The 13,192-nt window shown below is 38.2% G+C and overlaps 1 protein-coding gene across 5 annotated transcripts in view; it reads left to right on the top strand.

The window, feature by feature from the left end:
• The window catches only part of CALCRL (calcitonin receptor like receptor), a 71,050-nt gene that overhangs the window by 26,278 nt on the left and 31,580 nt on the right, over positions 1–13,192 (top strand). The gene's annotated exons all lie outside the window — the stretch shown is intronic.

Here is a 13,192-nt window from a genome sequence, read left to right as displayed (position 1 = left end):
ATTCAAATTTGGGAGATGATGTCTTTTAGAATAGGCCAAACCAAATACAGCCAAACTTGTCAGTGTCACTCTTGATCAGAGTCTGTCTCTAATACATTACACTTTAGATGAAGCAAGAAGTGCTCCACTATCGCTAGACTATCAAAGAATTTAAAGCTGTTGAAGAAGCTGCCAGATCTATTTCTCTGCACTGTCCTCGTCACTGAGCAGTTATAAAATAGGCTAGTTCAGTACTTGCTTTCTAATACTGTCTTGAGAAAGGAAAATATATTTACTGTAAGAAGCGCAAGTTTTATTCCTGCAAATTTTGATTTAGTTTGAGAAATCTGGAGATGTTAGAGCAATGAGAAGTTAGGTCATGAAATGTCATCTATTCTTTGTATGCTGTAGACCTGCAGCAATAACCAAGCATTTTTATTTCTATAGGAATAGCTTAAAAGGTCAGTAGAGCACATTTCTCTTATTCACTTACCAGAAAGACCTGCAATCAGTTAAGAATTAGTACTGAAATTTTGTGTGTGCTCTTGGCCCAGTTATGTATCTCAATGATAAAGCACGTGATAGTTTTTTTGGAAAAAAAGATAGCTGCTCTGACCGTTTCTGCAGAGAACAGTGTTATAGCACCACTATATATGCTGATTAATTCAGAATATCACATTCATTACCTGCTGCATTTCAGCAAATATCCTGCTCTATCAACAGCAGGAGGAAGCCAATGCAGGAGAAATCTGCACTTCACCAAAGGAAGCTTGGCATAAGCTACCTTGATGGAAATAAATGCAGGAGCTTTTTTGTTTGTTTGTTTCTGAGCGGTTCCCTCGCATGGAATCAGTTGGGTGATGTTGTTTCTGCTGGCTCTAGCAGTGTCAAGGCCATTGATGATGAAAGTTTTGTACTGTTTTTCCCCCATTGCTTGGAAATTTGTCTCCTTTCCCCCCGCCCCCAATCCAAATCCCTGCCAAGCCAGCAGCTGTGAACAAAATTTGTCAGCAAAAGGAATCTCAAGTTTTGCACGCTCTGTGGAACAGGATACACACATACAGCTTTGAGCAGGGGAACAGTTGAGCGACACAAATTCACACCCTCTGAATAAAAGGTGTGTATGAAATGGATGAGCCTTTGAAGGTGTCACGTAAATTACGGTGTGTAGAAGAGAATGGAAGAATGCAAACAAAGATTATTTTTTCATAGTGACTTCTGGTATCTCAGCCTGAGAAATGTTAAGTAGTGCCTCCGAGTTTAATGCCCAAGCTTTTCTATTAATGTCAATTAGCAAACCTCCTGAATAGGAGTACTGTAATTGTCTCGGAGACCCTGGTACACCAGTGGCAAGAACTGGTCTGTAGAATTACAAACTTGGTTGAATGTGTCATAATTTGATTTTGGTAGACATTATCCTTACCAGAGATTCCCATAGAATTCCAATAATTTTATTTCTACCGGGGATTTTTTTTAATAGAAGAGAGGGAAATCAGTGTGAGAATTTTGTAGGTTTTTTTTTCTCTCTCCAGGAAAATAAATGCAGGATGTGTGTGTGCAGAAAATATGCACACCTATATTAAGGCTATTGAATATTTTCCATGCTTGTAATGGAAATTTTCAGTTGCTTGCAATTTTGACAAGCTTTAGCTGACAATTTCCATGACATGTCTCTGCATTTATATTATTATATTTACATTTGAAGAGGGGGACAATGTACTTATATGTGTAAACAACATATAAATAGCATTTATATGTCGTTTATGACCAGAACAGCTGTGGTGGGCTTCCCATTCTTCTATGCTGTGGTTATAGTGCTTGTAATGCTTTGTTATTACATTTAGAATGTAATGTTTTATCTTCATCAATACCTTGTCCAAGTGAGAGTTGAGTTTTTCAAGGCTGTGATTTTGTGTCTGATTTATATAATGTTTCTAATGTTCATAGTTAATATTTTTATTTGAGTTTGCATTCAGGTAAGACAGGGTGGAATAGAGCAAAAGGATATGGAAAAGTCTGTTTGTAATTAAAGGAACACTAATTGGGCTTTAGGGACTGTGTGTAAGATACACTAGTCTTTCCCACGGCCACACCCTGAGCATATGATCTTTGACTGAATTCATGGAAACATGCAGACTGCTTCCTACAGATTGCAGCTGGCTCTGTCTATAAAATCTCTGCTTTACAAAGAGCAGAGGATTTTATGTGATAACGTGCAATGATACATTTCATTCTGCTGCAGTGTTACTATACAGCTATGTGAAACAGAAGGAATGCATCAAAAAAAGACCGAAACATGCTATGTTGCATGCCCCTGCAAATAATACTGAAACGCTAGTAATAGTCATCCTTGCGGGTCTCATTCTGAGGACAGTGAAACAGTGCAGTTCTTGAGCATCAAATATGCGTGCGGCTTGCAGACTGCATGCCAGCCAAACTGTTAGAAGACTTACCAACTGCTTTTGCTATTTCAAACTTTTAACATTTTTCCAACAGTATAATCTCTGCAAGTGGAATTTTTCAATGGCACGGCATCTCCTTTCTATTAACAGCATGAAAACGTAAAATGATGGCAAATGAAATGTAAGGCCAGTTAGACTTGGGGCTCATTCAGTCCATTATCCAGTTTCCAATGGTTGCTAATATCTGGTAGTTGAAAGAAAGAAAGAAGATTTTTGCAAAAGACAATTAATGGACAAATGTGCAAATTAGGAAAGGGATTCTTAGTTTTTTCAGATATGGCTTGACTAATGCACTTTCAAGGGGAAGAAATCTTACTTAAGTGGTATCTCAAAGAAGATTTCAAAACGTATTACCTCAGTCAGAGGTGAAGATGTTCTCTTCAGATGCTCCCCGTGTTCAGACAGATGGACTATCCTCATGACAAAGAGACTGCTCAAACTAAGTGTGCAGTGTCAAAGAGAATTGATACAGGTCACCATAGAAATAGTTTCTAGTTAGTTGAATTTTACTTTAGATGTCAAAACGGTCATCACTGCCTTTTTGGTGACTGTGCAGAACAGAACAAAAGTTTTGAGAATCACAAGTGTACACTGGTGCGTGTTGCTGGCTTTACAAATCTAACATTTCCATGTACATTTTCAAATCAGAGTGAAGAACATGGAGGGCAGGTACCATAAGAGAGGTTAGTGTTAGTGGTTTGCTTCTTGTTCAAAGGATCACACTTTTAATTTTAAGATGATTATTGATTATTACTATGATCCTGTAATTCATTTTTAAAATAACAGTAACTCTAGCAAAACAAGAGGTTCTTTGCTCCTAGGAGCTTGAAGCCCTGTCAGAGTTGTGCTCGTGTGAATATTGTGGGTGTAGAAGGGTGTGGATGAGGCTGAAGGGAATTCCCGTTTAGAAGATTTTGAAATGTTGATGAACGATATTTTCTTCTCTTTGTCAACACTAATGTTAACTCAGATTACTGGAAAATGATGTTAATGTAAAATACTGTTAGCTATAACAATATCTTGGTACATGCCTTCACTCGAAGGATTTGTATACAGACAGTAGAAAAACCCTTTATCACTCTGTCGACATTATAGCTACCTTCAGGAGATTTTTGCAGCTAATCTGTGAGGAGGAGAATTATTACTGTGTGTAAAAAGCCCTGGTTATAAATCTGGTGTCATTGTGTTCTTAATCTGCTTTTTGAGTATGTGCATCCATTCTTTTCTGTCGTTAGAAAACATCCACAAGTCTTTGCCCAGCTTCAGTGTACCGAATATAGGCCCTGGTCTGGGGAGTTAAGTTCTGTGTCTGTGTAGATCGCAAGAAGACATGCATGTACTGATACGAAGCTAGGAATCATTGTTCAAGACTATACACTTTAAAAAACATATAGAAGGTTATTTATTTCCATACTGCTGGGTTTAACTTCAACTACTTCTCATTTTTAATTTTGTTGAATCTCGCAATCTCCTTTATGGCTAGCATACTTTGTATAAACCCAGTAAAAATCTGCTGCTAAAATTTTAGGGATACACAGATGAAAAAAACACAGAAAAGATGGGAAATAACTGTAGCTAATTAAAAAGCAAAGAGGACATACTTCAGACCACTAGAATTCAAATGGTTGTTTTTAGCTTCTGCCTGATCTTGGCTTTTGCTACAGGACCAATTAGTAGTTTTGATAGTTTAGCCCAGTGTAACTCAAAATGCCTAATATTCAAAGGGGGAAATATACTAGATCTTGTCCTTTCAACTTCTCACATGTGAAATTTTAAATTTAAGAGGAGGTGTTTTGAATTATGGTCACCTAGGTTGACCTAGTAAAAGGCTTTGAAGTAGTTGGTGGTTCTGTTTGTTTTGAAGAAGTATACCAAATTGAATTTTTTTAAAGCTTTCTTGAATTTACTTGAATGTTTTTGAAATAGTAAATGCATCAGAAGTAGCCTGTGCAAGGAAATGGTGATATTTTGCATAAAATTCCAGCTTAAAGTTTATTTTCAGCCAGTCCAGAAATAATACTGGTGAAAAGAAACCTGGTCCTGGGATTCTTTAATTCTTTCTATTATATTTAAAAAAGAATCCAACACAAAACCAAAAGACTGTAGTGCTTGACATTTGCATTGAGAGTTTACCTTTATTTTCTTAATCAGTTCTGTTCAAGTCACGAAGCAACAGTGAACTCAAAATTAGCACACGAGTTCCGATGCCGGGGTTTCAGCAGCACGCTGTTTACGCTGGCCTAAGCAGTTCTCTTTCCTGGCCCCCTGCTCCCTCCCCGTCCTGCTCTCAGTCGTTAGCGTGGCATGATCCACCTAAGAATTAGTGACTTCATAAAACTTCATATTAAAAACAACTTTATAAAAACTTATAGTTAGATCAGAGTATGTTTATTAAAATTTGTATGTAAATGCTCACATTTGTAAAGGTCGATCCAGAAGAAACTCTGATGTAAATCCTATGTGTTTAATAGCATAGGATTAACAGCCAAACTGGGGTGGAGGGGTTAGTGGGAGAAAAAACTTGAGTAGTAAGATCTGAAAGAAGAAGAGTCCTGATGCATTCTGATTAACCCATTCTTCCCTTCCCAGTGCCTTGTTCTGACCTTGGGGAAAATCTTTGAGCTGTGAAAATACTGTTCTTGTAAAATTAGCATGTGCCAATGAAAAAACAACAAAAAACTTTTAAAACTGAGCCAGTCAAGAAAATGACTTCATGCTGTAAACATTTTCACAAAGAAGCCTTTGGATCTCTTTTGGGTCATTTACTTGGTAAACAGCATCGGAATCATTCAAATTAAAAAAAAGGGGGGGGGGACTGAAAAGGGATGCACGGAGCAGCACAGTTTACTCTCTGCAGTCTGGAAGAAGCAGTGTCTGGAAAAAATAAAACTTCAAACATCTGACCAAGGGTTTCTATACAAGTCTTATGTGGTCTATTTGATGAATTCTTGAGTTCATATTGGCATTGTTTTAATTTAGAACAGTAATGATTTTGCCTGAAGGTGGAAAAAATCTCCTTTAGAGAAGGAGAGAGGTAAATATACTGTATTTTTCACATGCTTAATTGCATGTCAGGTAACTATATTTCTTTAAAAAGATCCTTTTTTGAAAATAAATCCCATCTTTCCAGGTTAGTCTGTGCAGGAAAGAGCGAGCAGAGTGTGAGAGGTAAGAGAGAGTATTGGAGGAGAGAAAGCAGGCAAGCTGACTGACTTTCTGCTTCAAGAGCAGCCTGTGCGGGGGGATGATGACTCTAGAATAAAATTCCTGTTGCATTACTATCCCACCTGTTAAACTGTACTGCTGCTAAATCCCATGAGATATTTTTACAGGTAACTTTTGTTAACATCAGCAGATGCAAGCTAAGGAAAGTAAGATAGAAAATATTTTTCTATTTTCTCTGAGTTGGTGCATGTGGTGAAGGTTCTCGATTCTCCCCTCTGGAGTCCTAGCAAGAAAGCAAGTCTTCAGTCACTTATATAGCCTCTCAGCTAAGAGAGGCTCCAAACCCTAAAATAACTAAGGAAACTTGTTCTCATTGTAGCAGCTGTATGAATGTTGGTATTGCCTGGTACAATTCCTTGCAATATTCAGGCCACGAGGAGCTGTAGAGGAAGACAGGAAGACGGAGAGAATCCTTGCAATTTTTCAGAGAATAAAGTGTTTTGTAAAGCCCTCACCTAAAACCTTAAGATGTTCACAGTTTTGAATATGCCGCTGGAATGAAGCAATAGAATTTGGGCCATGCAGGAAATTCAACAACTCCAGTGTCATACTCATGATGATTTGCTATACTGTGTAACTGGCTGGATTTGAGGTCACATTAGTAACACATCCCTATAAATTTTGAGGTTTGGCCCAGGAAGTTTTGGTGTGCATGTGTGTGGACATCTTGCTCCAGTGTCAATTATGATTTATTTCCTTGAATGCATGATGAATATGGAGAGAAAAAGGGTAATAGGGCATTAAAATACACCTAATAAGAAAACGGTGGAGCTCTCCAAGTTTTTCATAGCATGAATCCTGGAAAAGAGAACATGCCATGAGCAATCCCCTTCTGTTTAAAATAACACATTAATTGGAACATCCTTGTTGCAACATAGCAGTTGCTTTGTAGGAAGAGAAATTTTACAAAAGTTTACTGAATATGTTTTTAACTACTTTTTTAAAATACAGCATAAAATTAATATAATAGGAAAAAAGAGAAGTGTCAGCACTAATCATTCTCATCAATCAGACATTGGAATTTAATCTTCCATTATTCTGTTGTTATTGTCATTTCCTTTAATAATCTTTTCTACATCAATGTTTGATAGTGGTCACTCCAGCATTTTATAAGTAATGTTGTTCAGCACCCTTCCTTCTTAGTTTCTTCATGCTTGAATGAATGCTTCAGACCTTCAACACCATGTTTTAGAGAACGTTAACTGCACTTGGTGAGTTTTGCCTAATGCGTATGTAGCTGTGTCGATAGATTTTAGACATCAAGATAGTATGGGGTAAGGCGCAAAAGGGCAAAAAGGGTTAAGCTAGTAAATCTCATCCAAACCTCTGAACTGAAGTGTTACAAAATAAAAATAAAGTTAGGCTTTTATTTCCAGAAAAAACAGCACCACCATCACTTTATGATAGATTCTTACGATAGAAGTATTATTAGAAAAGGCCAAGAGCATTCTCAATTACTGCCTGTAATATCTGTTGGATGTGGGAGTCAAAACTTAGCTGAATGGTAGCCAAAAGCTATAAATGCGAAAAAGTACACAGGAGTAATTTAATCTGTGTAATTTTATCTGCAGGCAGTTCTACAATATCTGCAAGGCCCCTGGCAAAAACAAACAAAAAAATTATCTACATGATAATACAGTAAAAGATGTGAAACATCTTTGTGAACTAGACCCAATTTTCCACTTGTAGTAAGCCTTTGACCTTCAAACACACATATCATGTGGCTTGAGAAATAAGCAGAGACAGCCTCTCTTTCCTACAGTGCGGGAAGGGATCTTAGTTTATCCCTTGTAAGCCACTGTTTCTCAAGCAAGCTCTTTGCAATGTTCTTGCTTTATGATGCTACTCACTACCAGTTGCTGGTACTTGGGGTGGACTGTAATAGTACTCCTAAGGCATTAAAAATGGCATTAGGAGCATTTCCTAACTGGTGGTGGTGGTATTCCCAACATGTGCTCCATCTGGTTTGATGAGAGGTAATCACACCTGAGGTTTGAAAGAATAACTGCAGCGAGGATAGGGATGCCTTCTTATAGCAATTCCATTAGCATTAGAACCGAGTTGCACCAGTGGTTTAACCCAGTATAGCAAGTTAAATTTGTGTTTCTTCTAAAATATAGCAACATATGGATCTGACATATTTGGATAATGTACCAGTTCACTTATGTGTATATAAAAGGAGAGTACATTAAAAAAAAAAAAAAAGCCCTGTCATTAACCGACTGAAGAGAATAGTGCAATGAAATCTGTTGGAAACTGAAGAGCTAATGCTTCTGTACAGTGAATACTGTTTAGGGATGATTGAAATTCTTTGATCTCCTGCCTCCTCTGTTTGGGAACCTGCAACTGCTGATGCTTGTCTTAATTCAAAGTGATGATGAACAGGGAATTCTAGTATCATGGAGCTGTGCTACCCAGATATGAAAATTCCACCAGCTTCAGTAAGTTTGTGCCATAGCTATTATTACTGAGCCTTCTTAACTCCAGAACTATTAGGAGGGTGGAGAAATTCCCACACCTAAGGCTGTGGGCTGTTGTGTGGTATCATCAGAGCAGTTTGATCCAAATCCTAGCAGAAGTGGTTCTCAGAAACTGGGAGGGCAATTTACCTGATTAGGAAGATTTCCAAATTGCCCTGCATTGCTCTCTAGAAGCGTGGGTCTTTGTAGTCCACTCTCTGGGCTAAATGAGTCTGTTGTGTATGAGCAGTTGGCTAGCTAGCAAAACTTTTTGTTAGAAGAGAATCTGCCCCCAAAAGGGCACATTGTTTCCCCCAAAGTTTATGTGAATGAAGAGTTAAGCAAAAGCCCTGACTGTGCTTCCATTTGGAACACTACTGAATTTTCCTAACAGTGTACTACAGCGATTCAAATTAGGGACACTTGAAAAGGGCTGGGCATTTTCCAGCTTGGTCTTTTGCCTGTAACTTGGTCTGAAACAACCAAATCTTGCCTGGGGTTTGAAATGCTTTGAGTCGTATGCCACACTCTAAACAGAACCAGAAATAATAAAATACCCTTTGTAGCTATTTCTCACAGACATTCCAACCTAGACAGAATCAGGGAGTGCAAGAATAACAGCAAAAGGGGGCTCTTCTCAGGAAAATAACCATTCTGATCCCCTTTTTAGCCGGAGAGATTGGGCATAGTTACACATGTTCAAGTTCAGTGTTGCAAGTGCAAGTGTTTTCAAGGATTACAGCATCACTGCAAGCTAATGTAATTTATCCTAAATATGTTTTTTTTCCTCAGAGGAATCAAATATTACCAGACAGTTAGCCAGTGAAAGTAGTTTGTGTATGTGTATGCATACACATGCAGTGACATAAGTAGCCTCTTATTAAATTCAAGCTAAAGGGCAACTGCTGAAGGAGAAGCTTGTCTTTTTTCTTTTGTACTAAATGTAGTCAAGTGATAAAAGTTCAAAAATTATTTCTCTCTCTCTCTGTCTCTCTTTTTTTTCTGTATCAATTAAATCAGAAGTGTTTGGAGTTCAGCAAGGATGACGTTTACTCTTGGGAGGAGGGGAAAAGGGTCAAAGTAGAAACAGCTGATGATATAGGCAGGACAGCTCTGCAGAGAAAGCAGGAGGAAGAGAACACGAATATCTGGGTATAAAGCTATACCAGTGACTTTGGGGCTAAGTTCAGCTTGCAGTTGCTGCTGAATTCTGTCTTCTGCAGGAGCTGTCACTGCCATCAGTGAGAAACATTACAACTGTCTTTTGGAGTATCATTAGTTTGGGCAATGGAGAATGTAACAAAGAGGAAAACCAGGCAGTTCACGTGCTTTTGAAGTTACCCTCATGTTCAGTACCCCATGCACTAAACATAAAAACATGATTTTGAAGATCTGATTTGCTACTGAAATTTCCCATTCTCTTTCCAGTGATGTTCCGTTTCATTGAGAAAATACTTAAGGCAGAAAGAACTGTTAGGTTGCAGCCCTGTGTCCACCGGCTTGCAATTTCATCCAGTATCTACTGTGTAAATCAGGATCCTCTTGTCTTTTGTCAGTCCCCCGCTGTCACCGGGGGGCCTCAGGGGATTCTGTCTACGCTTCCACAGTCTTTTCCTTTATGCGAACATTTAATACATTCAGATTAATCTCTGGCCAATAAAGATGGCCTCTTTTCCCCGCTGTAGAATTGTCAAAGCTGTTTAATAGCAGAAGAAGAACCTGGAAAGCATCAGTGTTGAAAGAATGGGTCTCTCTTTTCTCAATTCTTTTGCCTCATGCATCTAATACCTCCCAGCAAGTACTCTCTGAGAATTATATTTGTTTTTCAGCTCATCAGAACAAATGATTAATAAAATATAGCCTTATTTTTTCAGCAGTAGTGGCCCGCTACCTCAATCAATAAACTATGTTGCTGTCCATTCTTAAGCAAGTTTTTAATTTTCCTCTGAAGGTTCTTGTCCAAACTAACTGGAATAACTTCTGTGTAAATGAATTCATGCAAGAAATGCTTTGTTTAAGTCCAAATATGCATCTGAATGACCTTCACCTTGCATTTTGTAATGAAGTCCAAGAACAGTCATGTTCAGAAGCAGGATTTTATTTTTATATGTATAAGTTTTGGCTTTGCAGTTGATAACTATGAGGAATGTGTAGAAAGTGTTGAGAGAATTAGAGAATTGACTTAATTGTTTATCTCCTGTGAAGGATTAATAATTTAGTTTGGGATACTGGAATAGTTAGTACAAAATGCCTACAAAACCACTAGATATGGACCATTTAAGTAACTGAGCTAAGGAGTGACTTTCAATATTTTGAAATGGAAATGATCTTGGACTGTGAATCACAGCAGAGAAATTCTGCCTTTGTTTATATGACACAGTATCTTTTAGATAACTAAAAATAAGCAAGGCATTATTGAATTTACATTTTAAATTTGCCATCCAACATTTGTTTTAGGAATAGGATTTTGGAACTGTTATAGAGGAAATTATTTTAAACTTCTGTGTACGTATATAGACAAACACACATTAAATTATTCTTGCTATGTTCTACTTGATTGCTCTCTCTGCTTGCTCTGTGCATGGGATGTATGGCTTTTAACCCTACACAACTGTGCTTTGGCATACTTTGGAGAGATAAGGTTACTCTGTTTATTACTTTATATCCAGGTAGTTAATTGCATTTTTTCTGTGTTCTTTAAAAGGCCAGTGCTCCCCCCCCCACCTCTCCAGGCACGACTGTAATGACTTAAGATTGTAACAGATTTGAATTAGCTCCGCTTCAAAATTATCATCTAGAGTTGCTCTCCAAATTATCAGAGAGGCAGTTTGGTTTCAACATCTCCATTTACATTTGGTATTCAGTAAATCTTTAGTCAGTACACATGGATGTTTAGATTTTTCAATTATTAACAATGTCTCCAGTAACAAACACTACAAATTTTATCATTCTGTATGTGCCAGATAGTGATTTTGCAATAATCTATCTACTATAGTTCTCATCGCATATGGATTTTCCTAGAATACTATTAGCTTGCACTGCAAATATATTTCATGCATGTTAATTGATCTTCCTGTTAGTGTTTTAAGAGCCCTCAGAACAGCATATTGAATTTCAGTGTCTCACTAAATTACCCGGGCAATTTCTGGCAATCAGTATTAGGAGATTACAGGCCAGTGGTAAAAATAGAGGGAAGGTTACTGATACAGTCTTGCTCCAGGTTGGACAGGCACAACAGTAACTGATTTTACAACAGATATCTTACATTTGCATCAAACTATACAATAAACAGCAGAGATGTATTATTTTGTAGTCTTTATATCCTAGAAAAATGCAGTTTATTGTGTTACAGTAGTGTCAAGAAGGCTGAGTCTCACTGTAAAAAGAGAAAAGAAGCGCAATGCTTGCTTTCTGTGACCAAGACTGTACTTTGTGTGAAATTACCACTGCTGGCCAACCTACTTTCAGTTGTTCCACCAGTCCAGGACGTGGCTGCTGAGTAAGAAAAACTTTGAAAGACCAAAGGAAGTATGATCCAAGGGAGAATGTGGTTTGAGTCAGGAGGAAGGTTTATGTGTAGGTACTCAGCTCCCAACAGCCCTCTTGCTTCAGTAGCAGTTGGACCTTTGAGCTAGGTATGTGAGTTTTATATCTTAAGTAGTGATGTAATATTTCTGGTGATTTAATCTGTACAAGGAGCTAAGCTTGCCCATATCTGGCCCTCTTTATTATTGCTAATAATAGTTTTATTGCTAGTAGAGCAAGATACTTTAGGTTTTGAAAGACTGTTTAGTTGTAATAATTTCATCTAACTGTGAAGAAGTTCTTTTGCTGCCATGCAAGCAGAAGAGAAGGGCAGAAGCTTATGCATCTCTATTGCAGTCTTGACTTGACTTGTGGTCTTCTCAGGATGTTTCAGGACTATGTGTGGATGAGAATGCACTGAACCTAGGAGAGAGAAGGATTTACCAGCTTCTATCATTTTTCTTCTGGTTTGATGTTACTCTGAGTGACCTCTGGAGCAACTAGTGATGCATCAAGAAAAGATGGATTTAAAAGTTAACTGGTTGTCTGGTAGTTGGTCCCAGCTTTCTGGTTATTTACTGGGCTTGAAAGGATGGTTGGCAAGTGCAGTGACTTGTTTCATGGGGAACAGATTCTCCTCTCCACAATGAAATACTGCATGAGAAATCTCCAGTACATTTATTTTCCTGTTGAGAGAGTTGTAACAGCAGGGTTATGCTTACTAAGTGGTCTAGGTGCTTAAGAAGTCAGTTTGTATACTCCGTAGTTGAGGTGTACACCTCAAGAAATGGTTCATAGAATAGTCTGCACAGTAAGATGATAATAGCTTTTTTTATGAGTAGTTCTGTTTTCTTCAAGCTATTCAGAAACATATTTTCAGTGCTTTTTTTTTTTTTTTTTTGAAAGTAGAGCATAGTGCTGTTTCTAATCCCTTTATGTACAAAAAACAGGCAACAGAGCATAGGCTATGCATTTTTTTGTATTTTTCACTTTGACTAATGGAGTTGCTTATTCCATCATATCCTGGGAGTTCCAAAAAAACCTGATACATTTGGGAGTGCTCAACAATTGTCAGATACAGAAATTAGTTTACAGCTCACAACTAATCCCTGCATTGGCTTAGTCATCCTTGCAAAGCTGTACAAGTAAAGTACAAGCAAAATGGGAGTCATTAATTCAACACCGTAACAACGCAGAAAATATAATGGCTGCCTCCTCATGGCAGAGCTCTTGTTGCGCAAAGGCAAAGAGGTCAAAGAGTCCACTCCAATCTTGGACTTCGAGAGCTGTTTCTCGCTACATATCCTTTCGAGTTGATACTGTCTGCCTGACCGAGACGAGATCCTCTGCAGGACTGGTGTTAGCTGAGACAAGGGGTGGCCCTCCCTGCCTCTGCTGCGAGCCGTGGAGGCCACAGCGCAGGACACCAGCGCGCAGCGTGACCCTGCTGCTGAAGTTTGCTGCTGGTGAATAGACTGCATTGTTTTCACATCCTATACTGTACATGGCTTTACCATGTCAGAAATACAAACTGAGTGGACT

Source organism: Dromaius novaehollandiae, chromosome 7 (assembly GCF_036370855.1).
Source record: "Dromaius novaehollandiae isolate bDroNov1 chromosome 7, bDroNov1.hap1, whole genome shotgun sequence".
Lineage (NCBI taxonomy): Eukaryota > Metazoa > Chordata > Aves > Casuariiformes > Dromaiidae > Dromaius > Dromaius novaehollandiae.
Note: the sequence above shows the minus strand (reverse complement) of the source record. Positions and strands in the feature narration are given on the sequence as shown.